A 12,777-nucleotide genomic window follows, 5' to 3' on the forward strand; every position below is an offset into this window, starting at 1 on the left:
GAATGAATAAGCAATTCTATGTCTTTGCCCAAGCCTGGTAATAATTTCAATCATTGGATTGTACATCATTTATTTAATGAGAGGCAATCAAATTGTTCCTTCTGTTTCTTTAGAAGCATTTAGATGGTAAGAACTGCTGATCCACTTGCTTGTTGCACAAAAATAGAAATGCTGCTGTTAGTGTTCACCTGTCTGGAAGATGCTTCTGGCACCTGGTTCTGACATCATGTGAAAAGGTGACACCTGTAGGTGAGTGAAATACACTGCAGAAATAGATGCTGTAACAATTCAGTGCTGCCTTTATCCTTCAGTTCCTTTCAGCAAGCAATGAGCGGAAGTGTGCTTGGTTTTATCTCTCATTTCTTTTGACACTCCGCTTTCTATCAGCAACAAGAGATGTGTTGTTTTATCTTCTGTTTTAAATCTCGGTCTTAAACCTTACTTCCTTTTCCCCACTGAGAACAAATTGAGGCTCTATTTTTCTTCGTATCTAAGATTGTTATCCCAGGAAATGAGTCAATGAAAATGTGTCTACATAAAATAGCAGCAGCAAAATCTCTTCTTAATGAAACACATTGTTCTAGCAAGAGCCCAGTGTACACACCAGAGAGGTCAGATGATTCCTTTAGATCACTATGGCCAAACCTTTGCCAGTCGAGTCAATGTGCCAAGTCCTGTACCTGGCAGCAAGTATTTTCTATAGTCCATCCCTAAGAAGCCCATTTGGGGTGGATGAAAAATGATCCCAGTCCCTTTGTCATGCCTCTTATTGAGAAGTAGTGCTCCTCTTCCCCTAGAATTTTCTCTACCCTATGATTATTATTCCTTTTTAATTTGAGAGACAGAGGCAAGGAAACACAGAGAGACAGGAGGCAGGGAGAGAGAGAAGTGGTGATTGTCTGTCCATGTGCTGGTTCACTCCCCAAATGCTTACGGTGTCAAGGACAGAGTCAGGTTGAAGCTGGGAACTCAGTCCAGTTCCCCCATGTGGTGGCAGGGACTGAACCACTTGAGCCTTCATCTGCTGCCCCCTAGAGTCTGTACTGGTGGGAAACTGGAATCAAGAACCAGCTGGGAATAAAAACCAGGAACTCCAATATGGGAGGATGCAAGAATGAAGTCTTAATTAGTATCTTAACTGCTTTTCCAAATGCTTGCTAACTCTCACCAGCACTCATGACTATTTAGCAGAATGCTGTGGAAGCTGCCCGTATGGCTCGAAGTCTTAAAACATGTGGCAGCTTCTAGTGTTGCTAACTGGGAAGCCCTGAATGGCCAAGTCAAAGTCTGGCTACCCCACTGGAGAGACCATGTGACACTACACAGAGAGACTGATCCAGCGTAGTGTCCAATGGAAGCCTGCAAAGGACATCAGACTCATTCCCTCCTGACTGCAGCCTCATGGGAGACCAGCAGAATTTCCTGGCTGAGCTCAGTTAACCTACAGAATGTGTGAGATAACAAAATGATTGCTTCTTATGTCTCTAAGTCTTACTGTGGTTTGTTACACAGCAATAGAAACCACAGGAATTGTTTCTGGGAAGCAGACTGCTACTACAACAAAAAGTATGACCTGTGGGTTTGGCTTTGGTGTGGGTAACAACTGAAATAGACCACAGCGGCCGGCACTGTGCCATAGTGGGTAAAGCTATCCACTACAACTCTAGCATATCACGTGGGCACAGGTTTGACTCTGGCTGCTCCACATCCGATCCAGCTCTCTACTAATGTGCACTCCTAATGCAGTGGAAGATGGCCTAAGTACTAGGGCCCCTGCCATACACATGGGAGACCAGGAAGAAGCTCCTGGCTTCAGTCTGGCCCAGCCCTTGCCATTTCCGTGATCTGGGACATGAACCAGCGGATGGAAGATCTGTTTCTCTCTCTCTCTCTAACTCTGACTTTCAAATAAATAAATCTTAAAAAAAAAAAAGACCACAAAAGATTGTTCTTAAGGCCCATGAGGTCACAGGGTAAATCATCATTAGAGGCTGGACACAAGGTGACCCATGTTGCCGAAGACAGAAGTTTCACAAAAAGTTGGTAACATGGAAAGTAGAACATATCGAATGATTTGTGGTTACAGCTCTTTGTCTATGTTCACTGTACTGCTTTCAGCAACCTGGCTGAAAGCAGTACAGTCTTCCATCAGTCTTCCTTTTAGCAAAGTGAGAAAAATGGCAAAAGGAAATTGAGTACCTTTGCCCAGTATCATAGCTGTTAAGTTGCAGAGTCATAATTTTTTAAAAAGATTTATTTTATTTATTTGAAAGACAGAGCTACAGAGAGGTAGAAACATAGAGAGAGGTCTTCCTTCTGTTGGTTTGTTCCCCAAATGGCCACAATGGTCAGAACTATGCTGATCTGAAGCCAGGAGCCAGGAGCTTCTTCTAGATCTCTCGCGTGGGTGCAGGGGCCCAAGGACTTGCACCATCTTCCACTGTTTTCCCAGGCCATAGAAGAGAGCTAGATCAGAAGTGGAGCAGCCAGGACTAGAACCGGCACCCATATGGGATGCCGGCACCTCAGGCCAGGACTTTAACCCACTGCACCAGAGCACCAGCCCCCAGAGTCATAATTTTTAATGCACCTTGGCTAACAGACTTTTCAGGCAAAACAAAAAGTACAGACAGGTTTATTTTAGCTGTCTATTGAGAGGCATCAATAGAGAAAGGTGAAGTACTGCAGAAACTGTGTCTGAGAAGAACCTCTGAGACTTGACAGGGCTGTGTGTGTGATGAGAAAGCAAGGAAGGATGTGCAGTTAGATGGTGAAGGGCAGCACCCAGGCCATTGCCCATGAGCCAGTGCCTCAAGCTATCATGCAGACCATTCAGCTGGAGCAGACTCATACTCCACAGAAAGGCTGTGGATTTCTGTTCCAGCAGTCCAGCTCACAGACTTCCTCTTGCCTGAAGAAATTCCAGGAAATGTCAGAGAATAAGGATAGCAGAACCAGGACAGCTCTAGCTTCACCCAACTAGCTGCACAATGGACAACATGGTAACTGCAGTAATGATAAATCTGCCTGTCAATGTGGAGAACTCCACCAGCTGTGTTGGTACTTAGAGTCACTGTACAAGAGGCTAGGATGCCACCTTGCGGCGCCGGCACACCGGGTTCTAGTCCCGGTTGGGGCGCCGGATTCTGTCCCGGTTGCCCCTCTTCCAGGCCAGCTCTCTGCTATGGCCAGGGAGTGCAGTGGAGGATGGCCCAGGTGCTTGGGCCCTGCACCCCATGAGAGACCAGGAAAAGCACCTGGATCCTGGCTCCTGCCATCGGATCAGCGCGGTGCGCCGGCTGCAGCGGCGGCCATTGGAGGGTGAGCCAACGGCAAAGGAAGACCTTTCTCTCTCTGTCTCTCTCTCACTGTCCACTCTGCCTGTCAAAAAAAAAAAAAAAAAAAGAGGCTAGGATGATTGCCCAGGGTAAACATTGGCCCTCCCATCTCCCAGATGAAACAATGTCCCTGTAATGGGAGAGAAAATCAAGGCTAGCAATCAAAACAGACCCCCACCACCAGAACTCAGGGACAATGCAGTATGGATATGGGTTCACAGGAATTTCCCAGAGAAGAGATAGGTGGAGTTAGCACTGGGGAAATTGAAACAGAAAGTGTTTTTTAATTTATTTATTTGAAAGGTAGAGAAAGAGAAAGCTTCCATGTGCTGGTTCATTCTCCAAATGCCTGCAACAGCAAGAGTTGGGCCAGGTTGAAGTCAGGAACCAAGAACTTCATCCAAGTTTCCCATGCGGGTAGCAGGAATCCAAGCACTTCAGACATCATCTAGTACCTTCCAGGTGCACTAGCTGGAAGCTGGCATGGAAGCATGGAGTAGCTGAGACTTGAACGAATTACTTCAACGTGGAAGTCACCATTCCAAGCTGGAGCTTAATGAGCTTCATCACAGATTCTTCCCCACTGCTTCTTTAGAACAGATTCCTCCCTGGTGATCAGCCTCCAGCTACTGGAGGAAATTATCCCAGGATCTGTTCGATTCTTTTTTGACACTGCACGGAGTAGAAGCCTAAAAGGAGAAAATAGATTAGGGGTGGTGCAAAGTCTTTTTGATCATACAAGTGACTGGGTACATTGTATATACCACTAAGGGTATAATGGGATAGGAAAGAAGGTTTAGAGGTACAAATTGATGACTGTTTTGGATATCAGTGTTCACATGATTCGTTTTTTTTTTTTTTTTAAAGAAAGCTGTTGTGTTTTTAATTATTTATTTATTTAATTTAAAAGGCAGAAAGACAGAGACAGAGAGGGAGAGGGAGAGTTTCCGTCTGCTGGTTACTCCCTACATGCCCACAATAGTTGGGCTAGCCCAAGTTGAAGCCAGGAGGCTTAACTCAATGTAGGTCTCCCACATGAGTGGCTGCAACTCAACTGCTAGAGCCATGATCTTTGCCTTCCAGGATGCACATTGGTAGGAAGCTGGAATCAGAAGTGGAGCAGTAACTAAAACCCAGGCCTTCTAGTATGGGATACAAGTGTCCTAAGCAATGTCTTAACTTCTAGGCCCAGTGCTTACCCCTCTCATGATTATCTTTCCAGGTTCATTTGAGGGTCAAAGACCACACATTCTGTTGGCCAGATTTGACAAAGAAGGGAAGTAACTAACCCTCTGGGTTGGGTTGTTGAAATCATACCTAGGCACCACTGGTGTTGCTGTCATTGCTGAATGGGTAGTTGGCATTGATGTTTTGCACACTTGCACCAGAAATGCTCATAATTTCAAGAGGGTTTCCCAGCTGTGAAGAGTTCTTGTAGAGAGATGAGAGTGATATCAATCCACTTGCTACGCCTCCACTTCTATCCACGTTATTTAACAAAAACAATAGAAAATTACAGAAAAAGAAAAGGAATTCAAAACCATGATTGGAATTAAAGTCAGCAGGGGTATTGAGAAGTGCACTTCATTACAATGGTTCAATGTGGCTGCTGAAAAGGCTAATGGAAACAGGAAGCTTATGGTGGGTTATTGCCATTAAATTCAATTGGACAGCACTGGCTGTTTGTGACATTATGTATTAAAACTATGGACACCTGTCATCTTGGACATTGAAAGTGCCCTTTTTTGGGTCCCTTTAGCACAGAGATCAAGATCAGTTGCTTTATCTGGTTGGGGCTTTAATATACATTCATGGAACTACAGCAGGGGTGTGTGAATTCTCAAGCTATTTGCCACTAACAAGTGGGCTAAGCTGTTAAACTTCTTTTTCTTCAAGGAGCTTAGTTTCACTAAGTTGATGACATCATGCAGATAGATCTATACATTATCTTTTTCTGGGTAACAGATGACTCCAAACTTTGCAGCTTAAAATAGCATGGGGCCAGCACTGTGGTGTAGAAGGTAAAGCCCCCACCTGCAGTATTGGCATGCCATATGGGTGCCAGTTCGAGTCCTGTCTGCTCTACTTCTGATCCAGCTCTCTGCTATGGCCTGAGAAAGAAGTAGAAGATAGCCCAACTCCTTGGGCCCCTGCACCTGTGGGAGACCCAGAAGAAGCTCTTGGCTCCTGGCTTCAGATTGGTGCAGCTCCGGCCATTTCAGCTAATTGGGGAGTGAACCAGCAGATGGAAGACCTCTCTCTCGCTCTCCCTCTCCTTCTCTCTCTTTGTAACTCTGAGTGTCTAAGTATCTAAGTAAATTCCTCCAAACTCATATGATTAGTGGCAAGATTTAGTGCCTTAAAGATTGTTGGATGGCAGTGTTGTAGTGCAGTGGGTTAAACTGCCACCCACAATGCTGGCATCCTATATCCATGTGCTTGTTTGAGTTCTGGCTGCTCCTCTTCCAATCCAGCTCCTACCTAATGCAAATGAAAGTGGTGGAAGACGGCCCAAGTAGTTGGGCCCCTGCCACCCGCATAGGACACCGGACGTGGTTTCAGGCTCCTGGTTTCGGCCTGGCTCACCTCTGGTTGTTTCAGCCATTTGGGGAGATGGAAGATCTCTGTCTTTCCCTCTTTTCTCCGTTAGTCTTTCAAATAAATAAAATAAATCTTTAAAACCAAACCAAACAAAACAAAAAAGGACTGAGGGATTCTGTCCCTTGCTGGTTGTTTGCTGGAGAACACCCTCAGTTCCCTGCCATGTGGGCATCTCTACAGAGCAACTTACTTCTTAAAGCCAGAGAGAGCCTGCAAGAAAGATGGAAATTACAGTATCATCTACTTGTTAAGTGATATTCTCTCAAACTGAAGTGTTCCACTGGTTAGAAACAGATTACTCAAGGGGTAGGATAATACAAGACTGTACATCCAAAGGGATGGGTATTATTGAAGACCTTCTCAGAAACTACCCACCATAGACCCTAGGAAAGAAAAATAACTGTCTTAATCTGTTTTCTGTTGCTACAAATAAATACTACAGACTGGGTGATTTGTAAAGAAAAAGCTTCTTCTTTTTTTAAGACTTATTTATTTATTTATTTGAAGTCAGAGTTAGAGAGAGGGAGAGACAAAGAGAGAGATCTTCCATCCACTGGTTCACTTCCCACATGGCTGCAATAGCCAGGCCTGAGCCAAGCTGAAGCTAGGAGCCAGAAGCTTCATCCAGGTCTCCCACATGGATAGAAGGGTCCAAGCACTTCAACCTGCTTCTGTTGCTTTTTCTAGGCCATTAGCAGGGAACTGGATGGGAAGTAGAGCATCCCGCCTTGAACCAGTGCCCCTATGGGATGCCAGTGTTGTGGGTGACAGCTTTATCTGCTACACCACAATGCTGGCCCCCAAAAGTTTATTTCTTACAAGTTTTGGAGGCTGGGAAGTCCAAGATTGATGGGCTTCATCTGGTGGAGACTCCAAAGAGTCCCAAATTGGCACAGGGCATCACATGGTAGGATAGGGTAAGCTAGAGGAAAATTGCTTTCAAAGTGAAACAATGTCTACATTAACCCATTAATGCACTAATTCATTAATACACGAATGAGTTAACCCATTCATTGACACGATCACCTCTTACAGTCATGCCTGGTCCCACTTTTTAATATATCACAGTGGAGATTAAATTTCAACATGCATTTTGGTGGGGACATTCAAACCAAAGCACTGACCGTGACTTTAGAGTAGACACTAACTCACATGAGACCCTAGGAGTAGCTTTGTAATCCTGATAAGATACAAAGAACAGCCATATTCTTGGGGGTAATGTGTTATGAGGCTCAAAGATTGACCCTTAAGACAATGAAGTAAAACGTACTTATCCTATGGCCCCCATTACCAAAAAAAGGTTAAGAAATTCACTGAACTATGGAATATTGGAGACAATTTCATATTGACTTAGTCCATTTGGGCTGCTATAATGGAAACCATAGAATGGGAATTTATAAACATTTATCTCGATTCTGGAGGCTGAGAAGTCCAAGATGAAGATGTTGGCAGATTTGGTGCTTGGTGAGGGATGGTACCTTCTGGCTGTGTCCACATGATGGAAGAAGTGAGATACTCTTTGAGGTCTCCTTTCTAAGGACAGTAATCTCTGTGTTCATGACCCAATCAACCTTCCAAAGATTCCGCTTTCAGATACCAGTTCATTGGGTATTTGGTTTCAACATATGACTTTTGGAGGGACATAAGTGGTCTTGAGTAGCTATGCTAAGGCATTTTTTTGAGCTCAATGTGTAAAATGATTAGAAAATATGCCAAAATTTGTTGGGCCTCTGTGCAGGAAGCAGAGAAAGGGTAAGTGCAATCAACTATTTGAGCAGCTCATTCTTGGGGCCTGCAAACCTAGGATCCCTTTGAACTACAGGTATCTATGACAGATAACTGTGCTGATTGGAGCCTCTGACAGAGTGAGTGATTTCTTCATGGTTGAGCTGAATTTAAAACTAAAAATGTCTACTGGGTGGGTGGTAGCAGTTGTCTAGATCTACTTAAGACAATTTGAAAGATCAATTGTGATCCAAGGACAGGTCAGCAAAATAGGCCACATTGTAAGCCACCAGTGCTGACAATACTCCTAAGAACCAAATGTATTTTAGTTTTCCTGATTGTGATTAATAGTGTAACTATCTGGTTGGGCACCTGGGTGGTGACTGATGGGTTTATTAAAGACACATATCTGTGAGATGTTGGGTTTGGGGAAGCCCTGGCTTATGAACAGATAACGCATATGAACACTCTTGGGATGAATCCACGTTGAGATAAAACCAAATTGAACAGCGTGGTTGGTCAAGTCTACACATGCTAGGTAGTCAGCATCACTACTTGAATTTGTCTTTATATAGTAATTTCATTATCACTGTGTTCCTCTGGGTCTGTTTTTATGAATCAACTTTTCTTCTGGTTATAGGTCATATTTCCTGATCCTTTATATGTCTGATAATTTTTAAATGGGTATTGTAAATCTCAAGTGTTTGTGAACTTCTTGATTTTTGTTGTCTTTTAAAAAATGAATTTTTTTTTGACAGGCTAGATGTTACATGGAGAATAGTTTGATTTTTTTAAAAATATTTCATTGATTACTTTTGAGATAACTTTTTTTATTTATTTATTTTTATTTATTTGACGGGTGGAGTTATAAACAGTGAGAGAGAGAGACAAAGGTTTTCCTTCCATTGGTTGACTCCCCAAATGGCCACTATAGCTGGTGGTGTTCCGATCTAAAGCCAGGAGCCAGGTGCTTCTTCTTGGGTGGGTGCAGGGCCCAAGCACCTGGGCCATCCTCCACTGCCCTTCCAGGCCACAGCAGAAAGCTGGACTGGAAGAGGAGCAACTGGGACTAGAACCCGGCACCCATATGGATGCTGGAGCCGCAGGTGGAGGATTAACCAAGTGAGCCACAGCGCCAGCCCTAGATAACATGTTTTTTATTTACATATAGTCAAAGGTTTATTGGCTCCACTAAATACAGAGTTCAACAATAAAAAGTAAAATGACCATAGTCCAGCAAGAAAAAAGGCCTGGATCATACAGTTTAATTTTATTTTGGAGACCTGTTTTTAAGCTTCATTAGCGAAGGCGTAGAGGAATTTTGGCTGTAGGGCTAGTTTACCTTTATTAAGTAAATGCACAGTTAGGTTTAAAAAATTGGAGAAAATAGTATGAAAACACTCAGTGTAAGAAAGCTGAAGTGACTACATTACAATCAAAGTAGACTCAGATTGACGACTAGTATCAGAGATAAAGAGAGAATTTTCTTAATGATACATGTCAATTCATAAAGGAAACCTAAAAAGAAACAAAGCAGTAACTGACAAAACTGAAGAGTAGACAAGCCTACAAGAAACGTTGTTATTGTGTCTCTGTAACTGATAGAAAAGAGGGAAAAAGTCAGTAAGGGTATGGAAGATTTAAGCAACACCATCAATTAACTAATCTAGATCTATAAAATGCCATATCCACGACACCAAGGAGACCGTCACCATTAAGTGACCTTGGACCGCAGCAAGAACCGCAAACGCCACTTCAACGCGCCGTCGCACGTGTGCAGGAAGATCATGTCGTCCCCGCTGTCCAAGGAGCTGCGGCAGAAGTACAACGTCCGCTCCATGCCCATCCGCAAGGACGACGAGGTCCAGGTGGTCCGAGAACACTACAAAGGTCAGCAGATCGGCAAGGTAGTGCAGGTCATCTACATCGAGCGGGTGCAGCGTGAGAGGCGAACGGTGCAACCGTCCACGTGGGCATTCACCCGAGCAAGGTGGTTATCACCAGGCTCAACTGGACAAAGACCGGGAAAAAATTCTTGAACCAAAGCCAAGTATGGACAGGTTGGAAAAGAGAAAGGCAAATACAAGGAAGAACTCATTGAGAAAATGCAGGAGTGAACAGAACCTTTTGTACAGCTACAGCTGAACTGTAGATTTCTAGCCTTGTGTGTGTCTCTCTGGGACTTCAGATGTCTCTGGAATGTGTTGTTTCCCTGCTGTTTTGTTAATGATCTGGGACTTTGTGAATGTACTTTTTCAATTTTGGTTAATAATTTTGTGAATAAAAATTGGAAATGTTTCTTAAAAAATGCCATATCCAACAACATTATATTCAAGAGCTCACAGAATATTCACCAAGATTGGTCACATACTAGATAATATAACAATGTCTCAACAAATTTGAAGGAATTTCAATCATTTAGCAAACAAAAAAATCTAGACAAATTCACAAATATTTGGAAATTATTTGGAAATTTTTCTGATAACCTATGAATCAAAGATGACATTAAAAGGAAAGCTAGAAAACACTTTGAGCTGATTGTTATGAAAGACATAGTCTTAAAATTAATGGGATGAAACAAAGAGGCCGGCGCCGCTGCTCAACAGGTTAATCCTCCACCTAGCGGCGCCGGCACACCGGGTTCTAGTCCCGGTCGGGGCGCTGGATTCTGTCCCAGTTGCCCCTCTTCCAGGCCAGCTCTCTGCTATGGCTCGGGAGTGCAGTGGAGGATAGCCCAAGTACTTGGGCCCTGCACCCCATGGGAAACCAGGAGAAGAACCTGGCTCCTGCCTTCGGATCAGCGTGGTGCGCCGGCTGCAGTGTGCCAGCCGTGGCAGCCATTGGAGGGTGAACCGACGGCAAAAGGAAGACCTTTCTCTCTGTCTCTCTCTCTCACTATCCACTCTGCCTGTCAAAAAAAAAAAAAACTAAAAGAATGCTTTTAGGGAAATTTATACTTTCAAACACTTGTATTAGGAAAGAAGATATGTTTGAAGTGGAAAATTAAATTAAAAAATGGATATCAATGACAAAAATAAACAATCATGAAAATCAAAGAACCCAAAAGCTTATTATTTTTAAAGATAAATAAAATTAATAACTGTCTACCTTGACAGATCAGGAAATAAAGAGACAATGTCCAAATAACCAAAACCAGGCATGAAAGGAGCAATCACTACAGGTTCTAAAGTATTGAATGAATATAAAGGAATATTATTCCCATACTTATGCCCACAAATTTGATAATTTAGGTGAAATGGGTAAATTCTTTGAAAGATAAAAATTATTAAAATGAATAAAGAAATACAAAATATGAATAAAGCTGTAAAATAAATTCAAATACTAATTTAAAAATTCATATACACAAAATACTTTATGCCTGGTGATTTCACTGATCAATTATGTCTAACACTTATGAGTCAAAAAAGAGCATCAGTCTAGTTGAAGTTCCTTTCAGAAAACAGAGAAAGAAGGACTATTTCCAAATTTTATTTTATAAGGCCATAGTTACACTAACAGCAAAACCAAAGACTTTATAAGATACTAGAGGGCAGTATCTCTCATGAATAAATCTGAAAAATTCTTAACAAAATAATTGCAAATTAATGAAATCTAACAGAGAGAAAGCTCTCTCATCCATTGATTTACTCTCCCAAACGCCCACAGTGCTGGGACTGGGCCTGACTGAAGCCAAGAGCCGGGATCACACTCCAGGTCTCCCATGTGGGCAGCAGGAACTCTGTCACTTGAGCTGTCCTGGGGCCTGCTCTAGCAGGAAGCTGGAGTAAGGAGTCACAGCTGGAACTCAAAGCCAGATACTCCAATATGAAGTGTGGGTGTCTTACCCATTTATCTAAATGTCCACTTCTGAATTAACCACCTTTAATCATTGTTGTTTTTAGTTTTTCCAGTGCTTACCTCTCTAAATTACATATGAAACTTTTATATTATAGAAGCTGTTTTATTAGTTTATATAGTATTCATTGTCTTCTTACTATGAAAAGGAGGAATTAACTTACATTGCCCCAGCTTTGTATGATCTTGTTTTGGCAATAATGATTTCATTTATCATTGATAATGTATTTAACTGATACTTGAAATATCATCTTAGTTTCTCTTGCCTCCCTCTTTGCAGGGTGAGGAATCAACACACCCACACATCTTTTGTTTTCCAGCTTCATGACCATAATTCAAATTATAATTCAAAGTCAAGGTTAGTAGCAGTTTTATTCTGTCTCAGATGACCGGTTCAAATGTATTTACTGCTTCTTACACACATATCTGTTAAAAAATCATACAAAATTTTAGATTTGATACTACAATTTTCTTGTACTGATATCTATTTCCTCTCTTCTCCTTCACCCAATGGTTATCTTTTTTTGTTGTTATTTTCGACCGTAAAAGCTAATACCTAATTTCCCCATATGACTAAAATCGTCAAGCCACCTAATAGTTTTTCCTGTTGAATGAAATTTGCTTTCTGCGTGAGGACATTCTCCTCAGAGCCCTTGGCTTCCTGTTTTAATTTAGATTGATTGCTTTCCGGATCTTGCTGTTCATTTGTCTTCTGAGAGTTACGTTTTTGCTGTACTCCTAGTGTAATTCCATCATTTCTTGGCTCTGCTGTTTTATCTTTCTTATTGTTTTCCAATTTGCTGGATGACATAATCAAGCAGATATTTTTTCATGCAAATCTTTTCTCATAAATGATGAATACATGGAAAAGTTTCTGAATGCCTGCATATATGAAACAGGAGAGACAAGAAAAATTCCATACCTGTTCAGTATAGATGTCTTTATCATATTTGTGGGTAATTTAGAGGAATGAAGAACTTCAGATTGAAAGTGATTTTTTCTTTAAGAATTTTGAACCATTGCCTGTTATCTTCCTAAATCTAGTTTTAAAGGTAAGAATTCCGGTGCCAATATGAAACTTCTTCCTTTTCATACAGTTTATTTTACTTTTTCCACATGGGATGCTTTCTTTGCTTTGCAACCTGATTTCTACAACCTCTGCATATGCACCTTTTTTCATTCATGGTTTTAGATACTTTGAAAATGAGGTTTTATGCCTTTTTTTAGCTTTGCAATGTTTTATCTTGTATTACTTTGA

General features: G+C 41.9%; 1 pseudogene; it reads left to right on the plus strand.

The window, feature by feature from the left end:
- The first annotated feature begins 7,375 nt into the window (after nt 1–7,375).
- Nucleotides 7,376–9,972, plus strand: LOC138849919 (ribosomal protein uL24-like pseudogene; annotated as a pseudogene).
- The last annotated feature ends 2,805 nt before the right edge of the window (nt 9,973–12,777 follow it).

This window comes from Oryctolagus cuniculus, chromosome 6 (assembly GCF_051225735.1).
Source record: "Oryctolagus cuniculus isolate XC-2025 breed Fujian yellow rabbit chromosome 6, ASM5122573v1, whole genome shotgun sequence".
In the NCBI taxonomy this organism is placed as follows: domain Eukaryota; kingdom Metazoa; phylum Chordata; class Mammalia; order Lagomorpha; family Leporidae; genus Oryctolagus; species Oryctolagus cuniculus.